Source organism: Martes martes, assembly GCF_963455335.1.
Source record: "Martes martes genome assembly, chromosome: 5".
NCBI lineage: Eukaryota > Metazoa > Chordata > Mammalia > Carnivora > Mustelidae > Martes > Martes martes.
The window spans coordinates 145,991,394-146,017,661 of NC_137892.1; positions in this window are offsets into that span (position 1 = coordinate 145,991,394).

Sequence of the window (26,268 nt, forward strand, 5' to 3'; positions counted from 1 at the left end):
AAATTTGCAACTGACCTATCTTATAAAGGGTTAGTATCCAAAATGTATAAAGAACTTATAAAATTCAGCACCCAAAAACAAATAATCCAGTTAAGAAATGGGCAAAAGACATGAATAGACATTTTTCCAAAGAAGTCATCCAGATGTCTAAGAGGAACATGAAAAGATGTTCAACATCATTCATCATCAGGGAAATACAAGTAAGTTACATTATTTCAATTACAGAAATTTAAAGTGTTTCAGTTTTTATGGAAGTTGAAAGAATTAGATAAAAACAAAGAAGGAGGGGCTCCTGGGTGGCTCAGTGGGTTAAGCCTCTGCCTTCGGCTCAGGTCATGATCTCAGGATCCTGGGATCGAGCCCCACATCGGGCTCTCTGCTCAGCGGGGAGCCTGCTTACCCCTCTCTCTCTCTGCCTGCTACTCTGCCTACTTGTGATCTCTCTCTGTCAAATTAATAAATTAAAAATAAAAATCTTAAAAAAAAAAAAAAACAAAGAAGGAAGGAAAGAAAACAATTAGTAAAGCCCTAAAAGCATTTGTTACATACTTATACTAATTTAGAACACTAAAGCAGCATTTTTTGGTAGAAAATTTAAATTAAATATTTTAAGAATATCATCAGTTTTATCAAAATCAACATGTAATTTTACCTTATTGCTTCTTTTATTAAATTACAAAACCATGCACATATTTGAAAGAGAGTAATGAAGTGCTGCTATTTTTTAAGGGGGAAAAACTAATGTCTTCAAATTCTACATTAACATAATTTTACTATATTCTTATATCCACCTGAATAAAATATGTCAGGAATGTGTTCTCAAATTTTATGCAAGTAGTGTACTATTTTCAATTTATCACCCTAAGATGGTATCTAAAGAACAAAGGCTTTCTTCCAGAAGTATGGAGGAAATATATTGTTTTTCTGACTTTGTTTACTATGTCATTTAGCTCAAGAAGTTATAAATCTAGTTTATCTACTTTTTTTAACTTAAATGTAATCATGGAGAATATTCAATTTAACATAGTATAAAACCATTACTTATGATAACTATTATCCCAGTGTTCACCATGAGAGGCTAATAGCTCGATAAGCACACCTATTTACAAATTCACTTAACTAATTTAACAGTTTACTTGTCTCAGAAAGTAACCTTATCCAAAATTCCTTTTTGATATATTTGTATTCTACTAAATGAATCGACATATGTCTGAGCGTGGAAGGTTGTATAACAAATGGTGCCTTGTCACATGATATGACATATGTGTGGATGTAGGCTATATAACTTATACATTAATAAACTTTCCATTGACATTAACAGATGAGCTCCTTGTTTATAGGGTGACTATGAAATATTTTCATCTCCCGTGAAGGACAAAAAACAAGCATGAAGGAAATGTGGGCACAGGCCCACAAAATATTCCAAGTAATAAGGTTGGTCACCTACAACTAGAAATGATCTTAAAAACCAGTCATTATAATTCTCTGAGTTACTCTGTTATTTTGATCTTTACTTTTTCTTCCAAACCAAATAAACAAAGCCTTTTGTCAAATATACAATGTCTTTTGTGATGTGACATACTATATGCATATAGTTTGTTTTTGTTTCAAAGTTTTTAAAGATAAATTAAAAAAAAACTTTTATTAGAGTTTTAAATTTACTATGTACATATAGTTTGGTTTATTCATTCATTTATTCATTTGTTTATTCATTCATTAAAAGAAAAAAGCACTCTGGAAGAGAAACTTTGGGGGACATCACTACTTTTTCTTAAATTATTTAAAAATCAGTATTTTTTTTTCCTGTCTATAAATGGAAACATCACTTCATCTTGGAGAAGTATCCCTTTGCCCTGCAAATAATGATGTGAATACTCACTGTTGCAAGACAAGAAATGTTTTTCCATTTTCACAAGAGACTGTCTATCAGGCCATTCTGATAATACAGGGTAAACTCTTGTGAGTATATGCCACCATGCTGCCCATCTCCAAAAACTTGGCTGTTTTAGGACTGTAGTAGTACACATTTGCCTAGGGTTTCACAATTCCATCTCTTGGTAATTAAATTTTATTGAAAAATAAATTATTTAGATGAGTTAGTTCATTTTGACCAAGGTGATTAAAAGAAAAGGGCCAACATAGTTCCTGAGAAATAACTCAGAAAATAATTTGCCATTAAAGTGTGAAAGAATTGGGTCATCTGAGCACCTCACCGTGGTTAGCTGAACATTGAAGAGTGATTATATGGTTACAGAACGGGCTGGCAAAACTCACAAAGCTGCTGACCACATGTTGGGAGCAAAACAAAGAGAGTACAGATAAGTAAGGGTGGGAACCAAGTAGTTTTTGACATGAGACAACCTTCACCATATGTGATTTGGGAAAAAGTGACCTTTATGTTTGAGAACCACAATGGCTTCACTAAATGAGCAGACAATTGTACTATATTTTAAGCCTCACAAGCCAGAGATTGATGAGAGCCTGCTTCAGCAGTGGTGGTTAATAGAGGCATTTCTTCAAAATGTCGAATACCAGAAACATACACCAGACTGCTGCTTTGGAAAAGTCAGTGAACTGAACCTGAAGACCGCAGTAATCATCAGACAGGTCAAAACACAAAGTGAAAGAGAAACAGGCTCATGTACAGAGAACAAACAGATGATTGCAAGAGGGGAGAGGAGTGTGGGGATGGATGAAATAGGTGAATGTGATTAAGAGGTACAGACCTCTAGTTATAAATAAGTCATGAGGATGCAGTGTACAGCATAGGCAAGATAGTCAATAATATTGTAATAATTTTATATGATTACAGATAGTAACTAGACCTATTAATCATTTTGTTGTGTAAAAAAAATATCAAATTACTATGTGGCACACTTAAAACTAATACAATATTATAATTCATTTTTTAAGACTGTCAAGAGCTGTTTCTGTATATGAGAAGCCTGTCTCATTTTCTATTCCTCAAATACAACTGTGAACCTGTATAAGAACTTTCTGTGTGTGTGTGTGTGTGTGTGTTCAAACTTTTAAAGGTCTTTGAGAATATTTTTCAAAGAGAGATTTAGAAAAAGATTGGATTACCAACTGAGCAATATAGTTTCAGTATTTGGAAAGGTATAACTGTTTACTTCAAATTTGTAGGAACCCAAAATCATGGAAGTTAAGCACTTATTCATTCGAAGTATATCGAGCATATAGTCTATGACAGGCAATGCAATAGATGTTAGTTTAGACACAGAAATGTCAAGAAATTTCTAGTTGTATGGGAAAATAAATTAAAAAAGGATTAGATGTAAATAGGAGTTTATGTGAATTTACTTTTCGCAGTTTTTAATAGCATGTGCTTTTTAAGAACTATTATTAACTTATCCAATCTGGTGTTCCAAATAAGGTAGACAACAACATATAATTATTTCCACCATAGGTTGTACTATAGTACAATTATTTTTAGAAGGCATTTAACAATGGATATCAAAAATCTCAAAAATGACTGAGGAATCAGAATCTAGATATTACTCCCAAGATATTAAGTATATGGACAAGAATTTACATCTTTATTACAGAGAATAATGTAAAATATAAATATATACTCAAGGTTACTGGATAAATTTTTTTGGCAAAAATATGGTGAATATTGGAATGGCTGAATGGCTTAGTTGATTAAGCGGCTGCCTTCGCCTCAAGTTGTGATCCCAGGGTCCTGGGATTAAGTCCCTGACAGGGCTGCCTGCCCAGTGGAGAGCCTGCTTCTCCCCCTCCCTCTGCCCATTGTTCCCTCTGCTTGTGCTCTCTCTCTCTCTCTGTGTCAAATAAATAAATGAAATCTTTCAGAAAATATGGTGAATATTATATAAACATTAAAATTTTATTTATATGGTAAGATTTAATTATATACTAAAAATATTTAAAACATTAGGAGAGGTCTACTCAGGTGTGCTTGGAAAACAAAGCTTGATTTTCACTGAAAAAGAGACTTAAGAAATTTACAATAGAGGTCTAAAGTCATAATTCTGAAGCAAAACTCAGGTGGGCTACATACTTTTGAAGCATTTACATTTTACCGACTGTTGTCACTAAAGAAATATTATATAAATATTATGTGGATAAGCTTAAGCTTAGTTTATTAGAACTTAAAAAATAAAGGTTTTTAAAAACCAATATAAGTCAAACAAATAATTTAAAATACTTAAATATTTAAAAAGAATTTATTCAAATTTAAAATTAAGTATAGATTGGAAATAATCAAATTTGAAAAAGAAATTTGACAACAAAACCAGTAAATTACAAATAGATTAAAAGTTATGCAAGTTGAAAAAGTATTAACTCAGGGCAATATCAACCAGAATACATGTAAAATCCAGATAATAATGTGATAACATTGAGTACATTAATTCTGTTAGTTATAAAATAAAAGACAAATATGTTGTATAATCTAAACCTAAAGTTTTTATATGGAAAAAGGGTACCTTAATTGGTGATCAGATACAGTGCAGTTGGAGGAATAACAGAGAAATACAGATGCAAAATGAAGAGTACTATAAGGAAAGTTCCTACAAATTTACTTAAAAATATGCAAGGAGAACAGGGGCACCTGGTGGCTCAGTTGCTTAAGTGTCTGCCTTAGGCTCAGGTCATGTGCCTTGGCCTTGACACAGAGTGGAAAAAGCAGTCTAGAAGAAAAACAAAACAAAACAAAACCAAAAACTTAAATAGGCCTAGGCCTGAGGTTGCACAGGTTTGTTGGTGATGTTTAATGTTTCTTGTGTGGTGTGGGAAATTCCAGTCCTACAATGTGGTCTCTCATTGATAGTAACTTGTGACTTTTGGCAAAAGAAAATACAAATCCCATGGGAAAGAAATACCCCTTAAAACATGTGCTCATGATTCACAGAGAATGTAACAATCAACTGTTAGCTCACATTGTATATGAACATAGTGTAAAAGAAAAAAAAAAAAACTACAATAAGTAAATCAGAAAAAAATGACCAGAAAAATTAGTTATTTGAAAAATTGCATTAATGAATAAAATTATGAAGTTAAAAAAAAGAACAAACAAAATACCCTCAAAATCTAGGCTAGTTTGAAAAGAAATAAGACAAGTAATAAGGTGAAAATATGCCATAAGTACAATTAAATAATTAAGAATCTGTTTGATAGAAAATTATACACAGGAGAAAAGAGACCTGATTTAAATATTAAATGTGGCATAGGTCTAGAGAACTTAAGTAAACTACAACATACAGATCAATAATCAGCTTTAGATACTTTTGTAATCTAATGATACTGTGGGAATTTATATATATTTATATATTTAGTGCAACTTAAAATATTTACATATTATACATAAATTTAAACATACATATATGATTATAATATATATAATCTTTTTTGTGGTATATCTGCTAATTGTCAACCATTTACTTTTCATTTACAGAATTCAGTTCTTAGAGATGATTAATCAAAATAATGGGACAGATTAATGCTGATATTCATGATTTGAAAGATATAATTAATGACCTTATTTTATTGAAATTCCACGTTGTAATCACACACACAGAAACATGAATAACAGTATATATGTATGTATGTTTTTATATTGCTCTCAGTCTAGAAATGTGCTATTTCCAAATTCCTATATGGCATTAAGAGAGCCAAACAGTAAGAAAATATGAATATTCCAGAAACTTTTAATTATATTTTATATTCTTTGAGAACACCATAAGAACATTAAAACTAGTGAAATATTTTTGTGTCCTTTGGGTAAATACCTAGTGGTGCAATTGTTCAGTCATAGGGTAGTTCTATTTTTAACTTTTGGAGGAAAATCCATACTGTTTTCCATAGTGACTGTACCAACAGTTTGCATTCCCACCAACAGTGCAAAAACGTTTTCCTTTCCCAATACCCTCACCAACATGTGTTGTTTGTTTCCTGTATTGTTAATTATAGCCATTCTGACAGTCACGAGATGGTATCTAATTGTTGTTTTGATTTGTATTTCCCTAATGGTGAGTGATGTTGAGTATTTTTTCATGTGTCTGTTAGTCATCTGAATGTCTTCTTTGGAAAAATGTCTATCCATGTCTTTTGCCCATTTCTTATCTAGATTATTTGTTTTTTGGGTGTTGAACTATATAAGTTTTTTATTTATCTGATATGTCATTTTCAAATATCTTCCCCTAGTCCATAGGTTGCCTTTTACTTTTGTTAATTGTTTCCTTTGCTGTACAGAAGTTTTTTATTTTGATGAAGTCTCAATAGTTCATTTTTACTTTTGTTTCTCTTGCCTTCGGAGTTATGTCTAGTAAGAAGTTGCTGTGGCTGATGTCAAACAGGTTGCTGCCTATGTACTTCTCTATGCTTTTCAAGGCTTCTTGTCTCACATTCAGGTCTTTCTTGTACATTTTGAATTTATTTTTATGTATGGTATGAGAAAGTGGTCCAGTTTCATTCTTCTGAATGTTGCTGTCCAGTTGTCCCCAACAACATTTATTAAAGAGACTCTCTTTTTTCCATTGGTTGTTCTTCCTGGCTTTGTTGAAGATGACTGATTCAAAGGGTCACATGCACCCTGATGTTTATAGTAACATTATCAATAATAGCCACATTATGGAAAGGATTCAAATCCAAATGTCCACTGAATGATGAATGGATAAGGAAATTGTGATATATATATAAATATCTATATATCTATAGATATATAGATATACACACATATATACATATATAATGGAATATTACTCAGTCATCAAAAATAATGAAGTCTTTCCATTTACAATGATGTGGATGAAACTGGGGTGTATTTTGCTAAGTGACATAAGTTAGTCAGAGAAAGACAAATACCATATAATTCCATTCATATGTGCAATTTAAGAAACAAAAAATGTGAACATGGGGAAAGAAGAAAAAAAAAGAGAGAGAGAAGGAAGCAAACCATAAAAGAGACTCTTCACTATAGAGAACAAACTGAAGGTTGCTGGAGGGGCGGTGGATGGAGATGGACTAAATGGATGATGGGTATGAAGGAGGGCACTTGTTGTGATGAGGACTGAGTATTATATATAAGTGATGAATCATTAAATTCTACTCCTGAAACCAATATGTCACTATATGTTAACTAACTAGAATTTAAATTAATACTTGAAACAAAACAAAACAACTAATGAAATATATCTAATCTGTAAAATAATATATTTTATTTTTCTTTTCACAAATTTAAATCCACAGTTGTAACTTACTATTCATGTGTTAAAAAATGAAGTATATTATTATTTGAGATATAATTAAATTTGCACTTAAATTCATGCTCCAGGGGCACCTGGGTAGCTTAGTTGGTTAAAAGTATGCCTTTGGTTCAGGTCACAATCCCAGGGTCCTGGGATCAAGCCCTGCATTGGGTTCCCTGCTCCCAGATAAGCAAGGAGCCTGCTTCTCCCTCTCCCTCTGCTTGCTTGTGCTCACTCTCTCTCTCTCAAATAAATAAATAAAATATCAAAAAATAAATTCATGCTCCAATAACATAAATTATTATAGATTAATATATTAATAAATTATTATAGATTAATAAATCAACAAGAAACTAAGAAATATAAGAAAACAAGAAATATGGTAGAAAGTATAATAAAATTGATAAAGTTTATTTTTGACAAAAGAACAACTATAACAAGAAGATAAACAGAATGTATTAATAGTTAAGAGGTATAACAAGGAAGAAAAAATAGAGGATATTCGATATAAATCTAAATAAATTAATTTGAAGTTATTTTTAATTTGAAATTATATGTAGGAACATATATTCCTATAATTTCAAATTAAAAATATGAATATAATGAATAAAAGAGGTTATAAAAATAATTTAATAACATTCAAAAGAGCCAAACCAAATTTTAACAATTTATTTCAAAAGTTCATTTTTCATTTTGTATTTCACTTGAATATTAATTGGTTTTATATCTCATTATCTTCCTTTTAGTTTTAGATAATGTGAATTCTCCTATTAGGATTAATTCATCTCTCTAAAGTACAAATCTACTTGGCTGTTCCTACTTTATATCTTGGGCCATGGGTTGCCACCAATTCCCATGATCTTCTAGAAGCAATGAGCAGTCTTAGACACAGGTCTAGTTTTCTAATATTTACCAATAAGAGAAACAGGAATCCTTGCAGAAATGGCTGATCTTAGGGCTAGAGCTGAAAATATACAAGATGATCACGGAGCATCCTGCATTGTCATAAAGTAAGATAGTCTCAAAAACAAGAAAATAAAACAACATATAACATATCCACAATGGTGAGGAATATGTGGAAGGGATGTAAAAGTCAACTAATGAGTTGCTGAACACTACATCAGAAACAATGATGGCTATCTATGTTGGCTAACTGAACATAATAATTTTTTTTCACAGAAATAATATATTTTTAAAAAGTCAACTGAAAGAGCTTCCAATGGCCAAAACTAGAACTTAAACAACTAAATAAATAAAGGAACATTGGATAATAATCCATACTCATATAAAAATGATTGTGTAAATAAAGAGGAAGAATAGATAAATCTCCATGTGGAAGAATTCCAAATAATATATGTAGATACTCTGCCTTCAAGTAGAGGGAGCATAACTCCTTGCTCCTTAGATGTGGGCTATACATAATAACTTCCTTCTGAAGAGTATAATATAGAAAGAGTAACTGTAAACAAACATTACCTCAGCCAAATGAATAAGGTCAAAATCAACAGTGACTATTTATTGATAGTATGTAACTTTGATATGTTGTGATGACAATGACACTTTACCTCTGTAAACTTCCTTCCCCAGCTTAATCATGATAAAAATACCAGAACAGGGGCGCCTGGGTGGCTCAGTGGGTTAAAGCCTCTGCCTTCAGCTCAGATCACGATCCCAGGGAATGGAGCCCTGCATTGGGCTCTCTGCTCAGCAGGGAGCCTGCTTCCCCACCTCTCTCGCTCTGTCTGCCTCTCTGCCTACTTGTGATCTCTGTCTGTCAAATAAATAAATAAAATCTTAAAAAAAAAAAAATACCAGAACAATTAACTGAGGAACATTCTACAAAATAGCTGGGCAATATCCCTCAAAACTGTCAAAGTCAACAAAACCAAGAAAAGTCTGGGAAGCTGTCACAGGGCATAGAAGTCTAAGGAGATTTGACTCTCCCTGATGGCTAATCATGATGAACATTTTTTCATGTGTCTGTTAGCCATCTGTATGACTTCTTTGGAGAAGTGTTTGTTTATGTCTTCTACCCATTTTTTGATGTGATTATCTGTTTTGTGTGTGTTGAGTTTGAGGAGTATTTTATTGCTCTTGGATATCAGCCCTTTGTCTGTAGTGTCATTTGCAAATATCTTCTCCCATTCTGTGGGTTGCCTCTTTGTTTTGTTGACTGTTTCCTTTGCTATGCAGAAGATTTTGATCTTGATGATGACCCTGCAATCGCACTACTGGATATTTACCCCAAAGATAACAGATGTAGTGAAAAGAAGGGCCATCTGTACCCCAATGTTCATAGCAGCATTGGCCACAGTCGCCAAACTGTGGAAAGAAGCAAAATGCCCTTCAGCAGATGAATGGATAAAGAAGAGATGGTCGACATATACAGTGGAGTACTATGCCTCCATCAGAAAGGATGAATACCCAACTTTTGTATCAACATGGACGGGACTGGAAGAGATTATGCTGAGTGAAATAAGGCAACAGAAAGAGTCAATTATCATATGGTTTCACTTACTTGTGGAGCATAAGGAATAACACAGAGGACACTGGGAGATGGAGAGGAGAAATGAGTTGGGGGAAATTAGAGGGGGAGACAAACCATGAGAGACTGTGGACTTTGAGAAACAAACTGAGGGTTTTGGAGGGGAGGGGGTTGGGGGGTTGGGTGAGTCTGGTGGTGGTTATTATGGAGGGCACATATTGCATGGAGCACTAGGTGTGGTGCATAAACAATGAATTTTGGAACACTGAAAAAAATTAATTAAATTAAAAAAAAAGAAATCTAAGGAGATGTGACAACTAAATTTAATGTCATATTCTGAATGAGATTCTGGAACATAAAAAGACACTAGGTTAAAAACCAAGGAAACCTACATAAAATGTGGTGGTTAGATTGTAACGATGCATCAACCTTTGCTCATTAATTGGAAAAAAATGTGCCATACATATTAATGTAAGATATTAATAATGGGCAAATTAGATGGGGTATAGGGTATATTGAAATTCTCTGTGCTCTCTTTACAACTTTTTTTTTGTAAATCTAAAACAGTTCTAAAAAATCAAATTTATTTAGAATTATTAAGAACTATCCCCAAACATCATTTTGAAACTATTTGGGCACTAGCCCCATAAGTAAGTGACTAAAATATATACATGTTATCAGGAAAAATATACCAAGCATTGTCTTTTATTTTTTTAATAATTAGTAAAAATTTTATTTCTAAGGAAAATAATGTACTTATATGTGCAATTAAGAAATAATTTAGTCGTACCTACTTTTCTAAGTATGTGTATAGCTTTAAAAGAACAATTAATAATAACATTCTCATTCTAAGGAAATACTATTATGGTACTTATACTCTTACACTCGAACATTATACATATATGTGTGCGTGTGTGTGTGTGTGTGTCACACCTAATAATTTACACATAATTTACATTGGGTATAAAGAAAAAAAAATGAACTTTGACATACACTTGTAGCTACGAATCTTGGTCTACTCAATTCGTTTATTTTCACAAGATTCCCTAAAGACGGAGCAATTTCTTCAGTTTTCTTCTGACAGATTCCCATTCAGTGTTCCATGAAGAATTAAGTTTGTACTCTAAGTGTCAGCTAGAATGAGTCAGTGGAAAAATAAATGGATTTCTATCACTTTTAATAGGAGAGGAAACTGAAGTTCAGGGTGATTGGTTTCCATAGAGAAAACTATTGGAATATGTTTCTTCCCCTTTTTGGAAACAGATAGAAAGTTTGGAGATTTAGTGGAGAAAAGGATCAGTAGACGCCATTTATAGTTTTGTCTATTAAACCTAACATAAATTTCTTATTATTTTTAATTCAGTGATTCAACAAAAGCAAGATAAGGATAATTGAGATCGTTCTTCTAATCAGCCATCCCTAATGCAGATTATAATGTTTATAGTAAAATTATCTCTATCTTAAAAATGAGCCCATTAGTAACAGTATAAAGATATTTTCAGCCCATAAAGTCATTATTATCATCTTTGGAACAATTAGTAACTCGTTTAATGTGTTAAAGTGCTTCTTCACTATACATCATCAAATAGCAATGCCTTTTGTGGTGGACATCCAAAACATTAAACGTTGCATAAAATATTAATGTTTAAAGAGAGGTAGTATAACTATTGATTTTTATAAAAATGAAATCATCACTGTGCTGTTTGATATAATTTAGTAATAACGAATATTGAGATGTTACAATTCAATTTTCTTATTGCTTCTTCCCTTTTTTTATTTTAATAGAAACTTTAAGAAAAAAACCTTTATTATATTTATTCTAGATTTTTAAAGCTCTTTGGTCCACTATAAAAAAAAATCAAACAAAAAAACTCTTCTAACTTGCTCAGAAGGAACATCACCCCAAGTCCTTGAAGCAGTAATCCTGCTGCTGCTGTATCCTGATAGCTGTAGTTTTGGATTGTACTGGGGTGATGATATGTAAATGATGTGTTGTTTCAAAGTGTCTGCAAAGCATTTTAAACAAAGATAAGCTTGAAGTCGAAGGTTAAATATGAGATTGAACTGAATAATCTCAGTTGAGACTGAAATGCTGACAGTAGCAATACTGAACTATCCTTGGGTTGACCTCAGCAACCTAGGCAGCCTGCAGGCTTATAATGATCTTAATGAGTAAGCAGTTAAAGAGATAAAAATGTGCTAACAATTTGGCAATGAACTCTTCAGCAAAATCCTATGGAATAGTGCATATCATGAAAGAGTCCTGAGATATATAATATCTTTCTAACTGTGAAAATCACATGGATAGTTCCTGCATTTGCCTATAGATTAGGTGTTGAAAGTTTTGTGTCATTGCTGGATGAAAAAGTAATTGGGCATGTGTTGATGTATATCTTGTTCGGGAGAAGAGTTCTCTATGTGGTTTTTATTGTATAATGTACTCAGATATATGATTCCTTAGGTAATAAGGAAAATCTTCTATAGTGTAAATAGATACAATAAAATAAGATAATGTGTAAGTATTTTAACAAGGTAAAAGACATAAAACTGAATAATTATGTAGAAATTCGAAAACTAGGCATTAAATGACGAACAGAAGGAGGTCCTGACCATTGAGCAATTTACATTTATTCTCCTGAGGAAGATATAGAGGCAAACACACAGTTACTATATAGATTTGTACATACTAATCTTTGGGTGTCTTAGACCAACTGCAAACAACTCAAATGTAGAAAAGAGTCTGGAAACTGAAACTCCTCCTAATCACTTGTTCTTTAACCCTGGATCTCTAAGGGAACATGAGGGAGGCATAATAAACTGTTTCACAAATTATTTCCATCCTAGCACATGGAGACATGTTCCAGAACCCCTTAAGACAAAGGGATTGTTCCATAAATGGGAAAAGCAACTTCACTGTGCTTTATTTATGGTGAATCCCTTCCACAACCTATAGAAGCCTACTAGAACTGCAGCAGTACTTTTTCAGAGAAGATCTATGCAGTGTCAGTTGAGGACATCAACTATTGGAAGAGCAGAACTTGTAAAGAAAGGAGAGAAGGAAGGAGGTGAGGAAGTAAGGGAATAGGGTAAGATCTTTCAGCCCATGATGAAATGGATAAAAACACAGCAGGGACTGGATTTCCTGCAACAATACTGGGATTATGCATAGAGGGGTAAAACACAACTGAACCTCTGAATTTCCTAACGGGATTGTGATTTAGGAAAGAAACTGTTCCTTTTTACTCATAGCTAGGTCAATTGATAGACTTCCTATCTCTAACTTACTTCCAAGCACTGTACAGTAGACCCTTGAGCAACACAGGTTTGAACTATGAGAGTTCACTTATATGTGGAGTTTTTATCAGTCCAGCATCATAAATGTATTCTCTTTCTTATGATTTTCTTGATAACATTTTCTTTTCTCTATCTCACTACACTGTAAGAATACACTATATGACATATATAACATACAAACCATGTTAATCAACCATTTATATTATTGGTATGGCTTCTAGTCAAGAGTGGGCTATTATTATTATGCTTTGAGAGAGCCAAAAGTTATACACAGATTTTTGACTGTGTGGGGAATGGAAGTCCGTGTCCTTAACTCCTGCATCATTCAAGGGTCAACTGGAGTCACTTTAAAATTATTATTTTTTTTTTCTTTTTTGAACATAGGCTATGTTTTTGTTGTTGTTGTTGTTGTTGGTGGTGGTGGTGGTGGTGATGGTGCTGGTTTTACTGATTGTTGACAGTTCATATAATTTGAATTAAATGTGTAGATATCCAATACTCTCTTTTGGGCTTTTCTCTCTGTGTGTTCGTCTCATATTGATATTCCTCTCTAACTAGACAACTCTCCAGTCTTCTTTTCTAGGGTGTTACTCTTACTTCCTACCAATCAGGTCATTACAACATTTCCTCTGCACCATTTATGGCCATCTATGGTGTTCTGGTCTACCTTATTATTTTTGAAGTATTTTATTTATTTTTTATTTGAGAGACAGAGAATGAGAGAGTGAGAGAATGAGTGGGTGAGGGACAGAGGGAAAAGCAAGTTTCCCACTGAGCAGGAAGCCTGAAGTGGGACTCAATCATAGGACCTTGGGATCATGACCTGAAATAAAGGTAGATGCTTAACCAACTGAGTCACTCAGGCACCGTCCCATATCTAACATCCCATTCCTATATTATTGGGTTTTGTATGTTTATTTCCCTTAGAATACATCTATGATCATTACATTCCCTTATACCAATATAAACAAATAGATTTAATATCCTTGCACAATATAAAGTACATGCATATTATCCCCAAAGTGTTATTTAACTGTATCTAGTTTCTAAACAGTATTTTTATTTTATTTGTAAAGTTAATTTACTCTTTAGTTTTCCAAAATTGAAAGGGTTAGATCATTAGAGAAACTAATATTGTTATTGATAATCTTTTCCACAAATTGTTTACTGTTTAGCATTTCTATCAATAACTAGGAAACACTGATTAAAAGTTGGGCAAGTTTCTCCTGATAGCAACTTTCAAATTTCTTTTCCTTAGACATGGCACATCAATATATATTAACATGCATATAAAAAGAAACGATTTTACACAATCCCCCCAGATAATCCCTTTAAAAAAGCAGGCAGAGGAGCTGAATAGACATTTTTCCAAAGATGACATACAGATAGCCAACAGACACATGAAAAGATGTTCAACATCGCTAATCACCAAAGAGATGTAAATCGAAACCAATATGTGATATCATCTTACACCTGTCAGAATGGCTAGGATCAAAAAGACAAGAAATAACAAGTGTTGGTAAGGATGTGGAGAAAAAGGAACCCTCGTGCACTCTTGGTGGGAATGTAAATTGGTGCAGCCACTTTGGAAATCAGTTTGGAGGGTCCTCAAAAAATTAAAAATACAATTGCCATATGATCCAGTAATTCCACCACTGGGTATTTATTCAAAGAAAATGAAAACACTAATCTGAAAAGCTATGTGCACCCCTATGTTTGTTGCAGAATTATTTACAATAGCAAAGATACAGAAGCAACTCAAGTGTCCGTTGATAGGTGAGTGGATAAAGAAGATGTGGTATATATATACAATGGAATATTATTTGGCCATAAAAAAGAATGAGATCTTGCCATTTGCAACAATGTGATATAGCTGGAGAGTGTAATGCTAAGTAAAATAAGTCACACGGAGAAAGACAAATACCATATGATTTCACTTGAATGTGGAATTTAAGAAACAAAGGAAGTGAACAAATAAAGGAAAAAGGAGACAAATAATCAGACTCTTAAATACGGAGAACAAACTGGTGAATGCCAGAGGGGAAGTGTGTGGGTGTTGGGTAAAATAAAGAGGAAAAAAAAAATAAGATTTCATAGAGAGAACTATGTGTCAAAATGGAAATATATAGTCTTTCACAATTTACATATTAATACAGACTACAGTTCAACTTTCCATTCAAGAATTACTTTTTTTTTTTGAGAATTTGAGAAAATAAAGAAATGTGTTTAGATATTCCCAGAGACCTTATATTGAAGATTTGAATGATGACCAGTACTTGCCCAAGTAAACATACAATGCAATTGAGAAATAAGAGAGTAACAAAAGTGTTCTGTATCAACAATGTAATGTGGTATCTTATCAGGGCACTACCTGCTGTATCAATTGACAGGCAAACTGTGAGACAACTTCTACACTGTAAAATGTGAAATTTGTGCTGGATTTGTACTGGTAGATAATATATTGATAGGAAGAAAAAGATATGAGAGGGGAATGGGCAGAGGAGAGAGAAGAAATAGCAGTGTAGAGATTAGAAATTTGGTCCATATTTGAAAATAGTTTTCATGTTTGTGCATGAAAGGTTTAGGAATTTAAGAGGAGGGATTGCTATAACTCCAGATAGTGGGAGGGGATGTCAACTTACAATCCATTTATAAGGCATGAAAAAATAATCTTTACTTATTAAGTGTGTTATAATTATAAAGATGAGTATAACTTGATCAGAGGATTTCTTTTTGAAATATAATGACCACTCCTCACAAGCTGAGTGATGTTAGAGGGGGAGAACATAATGAAAACTACAATAATACAGGAAAAAGGAAAGCAGTATAAGAAACAACATTAGGAGAGCCAGGTGGTGGAGGTTTGACTAAACATGATTAAAAAAAAAATAAGACTATCTTTCCCCTATTTAATTTAGACTATTAAGTGAAACATACCCAAGTCTAAACACACATAAAAAATACATTTTCTGACATTACTTTTATATATAGACTTCTCTCTAGTCAATGGATAAATTATCTGGCTTATTTGGAAAATAATTAATGAGTCTTTTTTTTTTTAATTTGGTTGGAAAAAAGGACATTGATGCTATATTTTGATGTATCTGATGCTATGAAGATTTATTTTGAGCAAGGGAATAACAGTCTCTGATATAGCAGCCCCCCTGACACTAACCTCTAGGACTTGGTGTTTCAGGGAGCCAGCCTGGCATTCACAACCACATGTGGTATCCTGCTGCTAAGCAAATCTGTTTTCATAGGACACCAACATCAGACAAGATCATTCTGGGACCATGATGAAAGGAGATTGAAAACAAGACAGCATCATAATCTTCACCAAGCACAGACAAGACTAGGTCACTGTACAAACAAAAGCATCAAACATTTCCCTCTCCTCGCACATTTGAATGAATGCTGCTGCTTCACCAACTGTAATTTTAGCTTCCCTTTATTTCATGCTATAGTCTTAGCAATCCTGTAAATTGTTCTTTGTGAACTTATACATAAACTGGTTGTGTCTCAGTGGGGAGTGAGGAAAATTCTAGGCTGTATATTGTACTCTTATATGTGTCTTTAGGGTACAATTTAAGGAGAGAGCCTCTGTCTTCTTGATCCAGTCTCAACCACTCCATTTATCTCTAACTTCTTGTGTTCTCAGATTCTTAGTGAACTCTATCATAAAAATTACACTTAAGGAAAGAGGTTGGTCAAACAATATTGTGGCAAGAATTGTTCATTACTCAATTTCTTGGAAGGTATGGATAGTTTTAGGTTGTGATAATTATTGAAAAGGCTATAGGGCCTGCAAGACAGGGCTCCTGGAGTTAATTTGAGTGTTTAGCAAGAGGGGTGATAAGAACATTTGGGTGCTGAAGTCTTACAAGAGCCACAGTAGACACATTTAGTCCATTGGGATCTTCCCCAGTAGACAATTTTCACAGCCCACCTATTCTTGTTACTGTTAGTGTCTCACCTTGGTTGTTCTCATGCAGTGCCGGTGTTATGTCTCAGTTTTCTCTTGGCTTCTTTCTTGCCTTGAGATAGTGATCTTCTAGGGGTAATGAGGGTGACGCAAAAGAGCACAGCCATAAAAGTATACCATTATTGATCCCCTGTCTGTGGTCACCAGCAGACAGTCATCCTTTATGATAATTTCCTCCACATTGGGACATAGCCATTTTCTATCTCTTCAAATCTCTCAAGGTATTTTTTAGTTTTTTTTGTTTTATTGCCTATCTATAATCTATCTGTATGTGTGTATGTATGTATCTATCTATCATCTAATTTTTGTATGAATACTAAGCAAGGACCTCTCTTATTACTTCCCCAGAGCCATGGTTGGCAGCTGAAGCCAGCTGATGGATGCCTTCTTCTCTCGGATTGTCAACTTTTCCAAGTTGATATTTTGAGAAATATTTATTGACCCTTTATTTTTCCTTTGTTTGTTTTTGTTTTGTTTTGTTTTGTTTTATAGATTTGGAAAATCACAGAAATTTCAGGAGAAAAATTTACTGATTCCCAAATCTTTAAAATCTTGGTACATAATACCCTATTTTCTTTAACTCCAGTTTGGAAGAGAACAGAACACAATCTCATTATTCCACAGTAGATTCTCCTCAGTTACATATTTGTAAGACCTTTGATCCTTGGTTACTTTTTAATACCCTTTTGAAATAATCTACCCATTCACGAAGCTCCAACTTCTTCCCAGTTTGATTATTATTCAGTCTTCTATTTAGCATACAAATGTTCACATATGTGTATGTGAATGTTTCTCTCACACACGCAAATGTACACATGTAACCACTCAAGTAAAGGTAAAAGATATCTTCAATACTAGAAGTTAATATTAAATTAAATAAATAATACCACAACGTGATTAGCTTAGTCACATTTTATGTTACCTCTATCAAATAAAATGTTAGTTTTAAATTTTAATCAGATACACACAATGCAAGACTCAATTTTTCTAATGTTAACATGCTGAATGCCAGTAACATAATTTGTGTTTTAATACAAGGTTTCATATGTTGATTAATTGAAGGTGATTCATAAAGCAAAATAAGCAAAATGTGTTATTTACTTCTTGAACACATAGTTACAGGAACATGACTCATTTCCAATTTTAAGGTCACTATTATTAACTTTTCTTTGCCAATGATTTCCTATTTGTTTCTCAACAGTATAAAGGGTTGCCATTAATTTTAAAATTTATATTAGAGCCTAGTTATTCTTTTATTTTTCTTTTAGCATCAAAATCCTCAAAAATTTCCATAGATACTGAATTGCCTTTAAAATATGAGTTGAGGGGCACCTGGGTGGCTCAATGGGTTAAAGCCTCTGCCTTCAGCTGAGGTCATGATCCCAGGGTCCTGGAATCGAGCCCTGCATCGGGCTCTCTGCTCTGTGGGGAGCCTTCTTCCTCCTCTCTCTCTGCCTGTCTCTCTGCCTACTTGTGATCTCTGTCTGTCAAATAAATAAATCAAATCTAAAAAAAAAAAATTGAAATATGAGTTGAAAGTGTCAGTATTTGGTGTTCATGAAGTATAATTAATGGCAAAAAGTTAGATTCACAGAAATACTCAGTGTATCACTTTAATATTTTAACACAAGTCTCCTCTAAATATAATTCTGTCATATAACTTTTTACACCGAAAAACGTAATAAATCATATTGAGAAAGAGGAATGAAATATAAAAGAAATAGCACCTTAAAATTTTATTCATTGGCAAAAATCAAATTATCAAAAACAAAAGCAATAAATTATTACAAGTGCTATGTTTTCCAAAACAAAAAAGTAATTTCATGAAATTAAAGATTTTGAAGGATATAAATAATGTGTATTGTTTAAACATCTCTGTATTTAACTCAGCGAGATTTGTTACATCTTTTTTATCACAGTTTAAAAATTTCTCCAGATTTAAATGTCAAAATATTAAGTCCCCAAATATGTAACATTAATTATATATCATATTTTATTCTAGAAGAGAAAATGGCCTCATCTCAAAGATAGTTGCTTGCAGTTTGAATACTTTATAGTAAATTTTTAATATTAAGCATCAGTATCATTTCTTTCATTCAGGGAAATAAAATACTTTTTTCTGGACTATAGTAAGGTAAAATGTATGGAAATTTTAGTTAATTAGGATCAAATGAGATAGTATAGATTTCCAAGACCATAAAATCTATGAAGACAAGAAGCAACTGATTTATCTCCCAAGGTGTTAACTCCCAGACCTAATTATTTTTTGACCCTAGAGCAAATTTTTGAATAAATACTGTAATGTATTTTTTTTTAGGGAAAATCTTAAATTGGTCATAATAAAAGTGAATCTTTTACTGGTAGTTGGATTATTCTGGTAATCACCGTATATTCACTATTAGATCATATACTGAATGGTATTCTACTTACCATTGTTTACTTCATTAATTATAAGGGAATATTTATCAAATGTCTTAAATATTGGTCTAAAACTACAGAGTACATTAAGACAATTGAGTCAGGATTGTTTTGCTTCTATAAATAGTACCAAAAGAAATATTTTCTGTTTGATCTGCTTGGAATTATTTATTGGAAAATAATTTTGTAAGCTACAGATAAAGAGACATTGGACTCTTTAAATTGCAAGAGTAATAACAGCAATATTCTAAACTATACTTCTATACATATTTCCCATTTGACAATCCTATCCCATTACATTAACTAATCACTTTCTTGGAGTGAGAATTTCATGCTTCATATGGGGTTGATTAAAGAACAGTATTCCTGTATTGGTCACCTGCTCATCATTAGAATTCAAAGGTTGTGGCTGCCCAGATGAGTGAACACTGTGTAACATTCTGAATATTTTAAATGCATGGTTTGTTTCCCTGCTTTCCATGTGTCTGAAATTGCCCAGTATGCTTACATATTTTTTATTTGTACCATTCTTATATACTATTACTGAATACACTTAGAAAAAATATAATCCAAACTATTTTGACCAAATTTTAATTTAAAATTAGACCATGGAGCCTCTAGGCTTATTTTGCTCTAAAAATATATTTTTGAAAATGTGCTTAAAAGTTAGGTAACTAAAAAATGTGGCACTACCATGTATATATCAGGAAATTATTTTTTCTGGAAATTAACTTGAGAAGTCATCTACTTTCTGTCTTTTTCCATTAACAATAAATACTTAAATCATTTGAGAAAACCATATTTTAATACTTTCAGGAAAGGGAATATTTATAAATTGTTTAGCCATTGCAATCCTTTATTTAATTATCTTAGTATTTTAAGAAGTAAAGAAAAAATACTTTAAAAAACAGATTGGTCAGGAGTTTTATTAATATTTATTTCTCAACATCCTAAATATTCATATTAAACTAAAAGTATCTAAACAACAAGGATATTCTGGCATCTGCCTTCCCAACTTCCTGCTAAGAGGAAAATTTAGGGAACCACTTTAACTCAAGCCACTGGAGTACTGTGTGGCACACTTATGAGTCTGCATACCCCAAAATGTGATAATAAGTCATCTGCTTCCCAGGAAAACTATATGTATTTGTCTCCCTGACTAAGTACCTAAGTAATTCCCAGTGAAGAACTTTACAGTAAATCTGTTTCCATTTTTCTAATTATTTTAATGTAGTAGCTGTTATATAATTATATAGTAGTCATTTAAATCTCAGCAAACCAAAGAAAACATCAGATAGTAAATTCTGAGATAGAATTGGAATGCTAGTGATGAGTCCCACTGTGGTAAAATTAAGACATATAGTCTGCAGAAGTAAAGGCATATTTTGAAGCATCTGTTCTACTGGTTGATATAAAAAATAGAATTGCTAAAAATAGATATTTAATATGTTATCATGACTTAAGTTATTTGCTCTAAATTACATTGCAATTATTAGTTACATCTGCAACAATCTGGAAATATAAAATTATCTCCAAAAACCCAGATAAACTTTAGATCAGCTTCCCAAATATAAATTAGGCAGTTGGCTCATGAAATGATTGGCATTATAGGAAAAATTCATTTCAAAATCCAAAACATGGAAGTGAAGTCATAGTCATTGTCTATGTTATTTTTTATACTCATAGGAGGTGAGAGTATAAGCCCCCTACATGCAAAAAATAGGTTTCTGTTTATTATGAGTATATATGGATGTGACAAATCTGCTTAAAACAATTGAAACCACACTAGTCCCTCAACCCAATTTCCCAGCCCCCTAAATCTTCAAGAAAACATGTCATGTTCATACTTTAGCTTTATATTATGAACTAAATAATGTCCCTCCCCAAAAAAGATAAACTGATGTTCAAATGAAGTCATTAGGATGCATCCTAATCAAACATGACTGGTGTCCTAAAAATTGGGGAATTTGGACACTGAGACAGCCATGCAAAGAGAGAGGACAGTGTGATGACACACGGGAAGAAAATGGTTATGCAACTGAAGCAATGTTTCTACAAGCCAAGGAACTCTGGAAGCTAGAAAAAGCAAGGAAGTATTCTCCCCAAAAGCCATAGAAGAGAATGTGGGTCTACTGACATCTTGCTTTGGGGCTTCTGTTCTCCAGAACTGTGAAACAGTGTATTCCTATTATTTTAAGTCACACATTTTTGGTACTTCATTATAGCAGACCAAGGAAACTCTTAATTTTGTATATCCTGTGGATCTCACCATAGATCACTGGGGTAAACATTGTTCAGCTTGATAAATATTCACCCAAATAGATTAGTCAGGTACAGTATATAAAAGAGGAGAGAATAAAGCAGGAAAAGAGAAGAAACGGACACTATAATGTTTCACAAAAGAACACCTATAGAACTTCAAGAGTGAAAGGAATATAATCCATTGAAATAGGCAAAGAAATAATGTTCAGATATGTAAAAGAAACATAGACTATATTTGTTGAAAGAAAGGGTAGAACTAGAAATGGATATGCTGATCAGACCAATAGGTTTACATTTCTTTATTTGAATCTTATTATTTTACTTTATTTTTAAAATGAATATGATTAATAACATTACATGATATCACTAATATGTTCAAAATGTATGTGGTTCTTTATTCTTTTAAAAATATACTTAATGTATATCAGACATTAATCATTATTTCAAAGTAGCATTTACTTCCAACTTTCTGACTGTCTTAAGGTAACTCTAGGTGCTGCAATAGTCCTATATGACCTGAACCTCAATGTTTCCAATAATAGATAAGTTGCAAATGTAATCTAGCAAAAATGAGATGGCATATTTTACATAGAAGAAAAAAAAAAAAGAAAGAGAGAGGGAAGCAAACCATAAAAGAGACTCTTAACTATAGAGAACAAACTGAGCATTGCTGGAGAAGAAGTGGGTGGGGGAATGGGTTAAATCAGTGATGGGTATTAATAAGGACACTTGTGATGGGCACTGAGTGTTCTATGTAAGTAATGAATCATTAAATTCTACTCCTGACACTTATATCACACTATATGTTAACTAACTAGAATTTAAATGATAAACTTGAAACATTAATTTTTTGTAATTTTTTTAAAAGCAGAGAGTTGTTTTTTGGTTTTTTTTTAAGATTTTATTTATTTATTTGACAGCAGGAGAGAGAGAGAGAGAGAGAGAGCAGCAGGGAACACAAGCAGGGGGAGTGAGGGAGGGAGAAACAGGCTTCCCAGTGAGCAGAGAGCCTAATGTGGGGCTTGATCCCAGGACCCCAGGGTCATGACCTGAACCGAAGGCAGATGCCTAACCAACTGAGCCACCCAGGGACCCCTAATCTTGAAACTTGTTTTTTTTTTTAAAGGGAATGATTGAAGACAGTTTTACACTCCCAAGATATGGAAATGTTAAGAAAATATAGCATAAAGACTAATGAGGAGGGAAAAGAAGGGGAAAGGAAGAGGAGAAGAAAGTCTTTATTATACTTATTCCTGAAAAGCAGAGGTGAAATGAACTCCAGTTTGTTAAAGCTGGTGGTATAGCAGAGGGATAGCAGAGGGCTACAAAACAACCAGTGTAGCATTAGATATAAGGAGCAACCCTGACAGATGGTGGCTCAGATAGGAAAGGAACTAGGATACCACATCCTCTGGATCTCTTATCCTGTCTCCCATTAGCTGACCATAACCAAATCCAGAGGCAAGGTGGCTCAGCAACATAGAGTTCAATCCTCTGGATGTTAGTATCAAGAAGGGTTGAAAGTGAATCCGATGAGGAAAACGGAATAAAAGGACTAAATAAATATATATCTTTTTTAGCATGAATAAATAAATGTGCTAGCTTTATGAATTACTCAGCATAAAAGATATGGTGAAATCTATTTGAATATTTATTATGTAAAAGAGTATGATATTTTGAAAGGGACACATGTAAAAAAGCAATAGTAAAATATAGCCTTAATCCTTAAAGAACACTTCGAATTTAAATGTTGTGTATAAGATACATTTAAACCTAACTTTGTGTCTTTGTGTTAAGAAAAACTTTAATAGATGTGGCCCCTGGGTAGCTCAGTCGACTGAGCAGCAAAGTCTTGATTTTGGCTCAGTTGAGATCTCAGGGTTGTGAGATGCAGCCCTGTGCATCAGGCTCCACAATCAGCAGGGAGTCTGCTTGAGATTCTCTCTCTTCCTCTGCTCCTCCTGCTCCTGTTCTCCCTCTCTCTCTCAATCTCTCTCTCTCAAATAAATAAATAAATTATAAAAAAAGGAAAAAATTTAATAGAAAATGCTTCATTTTTTAACTGGAAGTTAATTGTAGTGTTTATATTAATATTATTTATTTATACTGTTATTAATTATCAATTATACATTTATTTAGTGTACATATGATAAGAAATTTTAGTCCCTAGCTACCACTTTTAGGTTTTACTTCACTTAATTTCTAGAAATGTACATGAATAAATTCAAAACAATTAAGAATTAAAAAAATATCCTAAGAAAATTCAATTCAATTCAGTAGACTTGTATTAAAAATGAAATGTTATCACACACTGTTTAAACTATGGTTGGCATAGAAAAGCAAAATATCATCTTAAAAGTTTGATTACCATAAGCTATTTTAGTGATAAGTTGAATAAAAATAGTTCAGATTTCTGGCATTTCAAATTTAAGGAAAATACCTAAGTTATACATAAGCATGAAATATATCTTGTAATACATTTTATCTCTCTGTTATTCCTTTGAAACTGTGTTCACTCAAACTGTTTTTAAGGTTTTTTTGTTTTGTTTTTACATTCCAGTTAGTTAACATATAGTATAATACTAGTTTCAGGTATAGAATTTAGTGATTCAACACTTAAATACAACACTGGTGCTCATCACAAATGGCCTCCATAATCTACATCACCTATGTAACCCATCTTCCCACCCACCTCCCCTCTGGTAAACATCCTTTTGTTTTCTACAGTTAAGAAGCTATTTCTTGGTTTTCCTCTACCCCACTCCAAGTTCATTTATTTTGTTTCTTGAATTCCATATATGTCACTCAATCTTTAAAAAGGTATTTATGCATAGTTTCAGTGGTCTTATTCATGATCTATTTCATGATTGTAAATGTCATCCTTAATAATATATAGCTTATGTACTCAATACTTATTAAATATTAATGTTATTTTTATTGAAACTCTATAGTTTTTGCTGCTCTTCTAGTAATCTCCTATTCACCGGATGGAAAAGTTTGAAAAGTCAAGCCATCCTTTCTTATTCCATCTTCCTCTCCTTATTTATGAATATTATTTTCTTTTTTACATGTGATATATTTAAACTGTGGATGTCTATCTTATTATTCTATTAGTTTAATGAGAAAGTGTTACCTTCATAATGTCAGAACATGCCTCTGTGTGTTATTTAAGGAAAGACTGTTGAACTTCAGTGCATCTTTTGCAATCCTTAATCCTTCCACTCTACATTTATGAGGATAGAAGATTCCTATGAATGGCGAAAGATTACTAAAGAGCAGCAATAACTTCAGTGGATAAAGCTCACTTAGTGACACCCATGAGTGTAGTGAGACAGGCTCCCTTACAGACATTATTTCATTCCAGTTAATTTCCTCTTGACATATTCCTAGAGTCCCAATATCATTGGCTTGGATCTAATGTGAGTAAAGTAATACCAGATGAATAAATTATTAAGTGCATCAAAATTGTAAAGCCATCATTTATCCATATATTTATATTTTAACATAAATTTACTGGCATTGAGAAAATGTGTACAATTATATTTAAGCTCTTTTTTTACTGATCCAACTACTCAAGAACAATTCTTTATTAAAGGAAGGATTAGACCAGTGGGATAATCATTTATTATTTAATACTAATAGAACTTAATGATAGACCACGAATCGAAAGGAAGTCTCCATAGGCAGAAGAGGGAGGACAAAAAGAGGGAAAACATTTTTCATGCTTCAGTATTTTTTTTCTGTAAAATACCATTAACAATAATTTTGAGAAAATTATACAATACAATACAGGTAGCAGTTTTATAACAGTGGCTACACTTTTCCTTATTGTGGCTTTGCTCATATTACAGACTTTCCTTTTTTTCATATTACAGACATTTCTAGTAGAAAATAGAACTTTCCACAACGTAACTTTTCTTCATTGAATAATACCTTTCAAATTATTATTATTATTATTATTATTATTATTATTATTTATTTTCAATTTAAGTAAACTATGCTGCATTGAAATGTAAAAACAGATTTTTCCTATCTTGAAGCCATATTAATTGTAATAGACTAAATATAATTGAAGAATCTTGGGAGTAAGATCCCAGGAAGAGAGAAGCCAGGAAACCCAAAATCAACATTTTAGGGGCACTTTTCTCCAAATTCAAAGGCACTGACTGAGACACAGAGGAATAAATGGATATTTTGGCAGATTCATTCAAAGCAAAATTATAGATCAAAGTCCACCAATGAGGAAGAGTCCTGCCAAGATTCCCCAACTTGTAGCCTCTGAGAGGCTACACTCTAGGAATAAAGGTAAACTTGAAAGAGAGCATCGTTCTTAAGATTTTAATTAAACCCAGTTTCAGGAGAATAGAATTCCTGACTGGATTAAATTGGTCTGGGCTTGCAACTGTATCTGGGTGGCTCTCATATTTTCAGAATTCAGGACACCTTTTATACTCTTAAACATTATTGAGGACTCCAAAGAGTTTTGGTTATGTGATTTATATCTATTGATATTTATCATATTCGAAATTACAATAGAATTTTTAAAAATACAGTTATTAATATTCTTATGCATAACAAAACTCTAAAATATATTGACA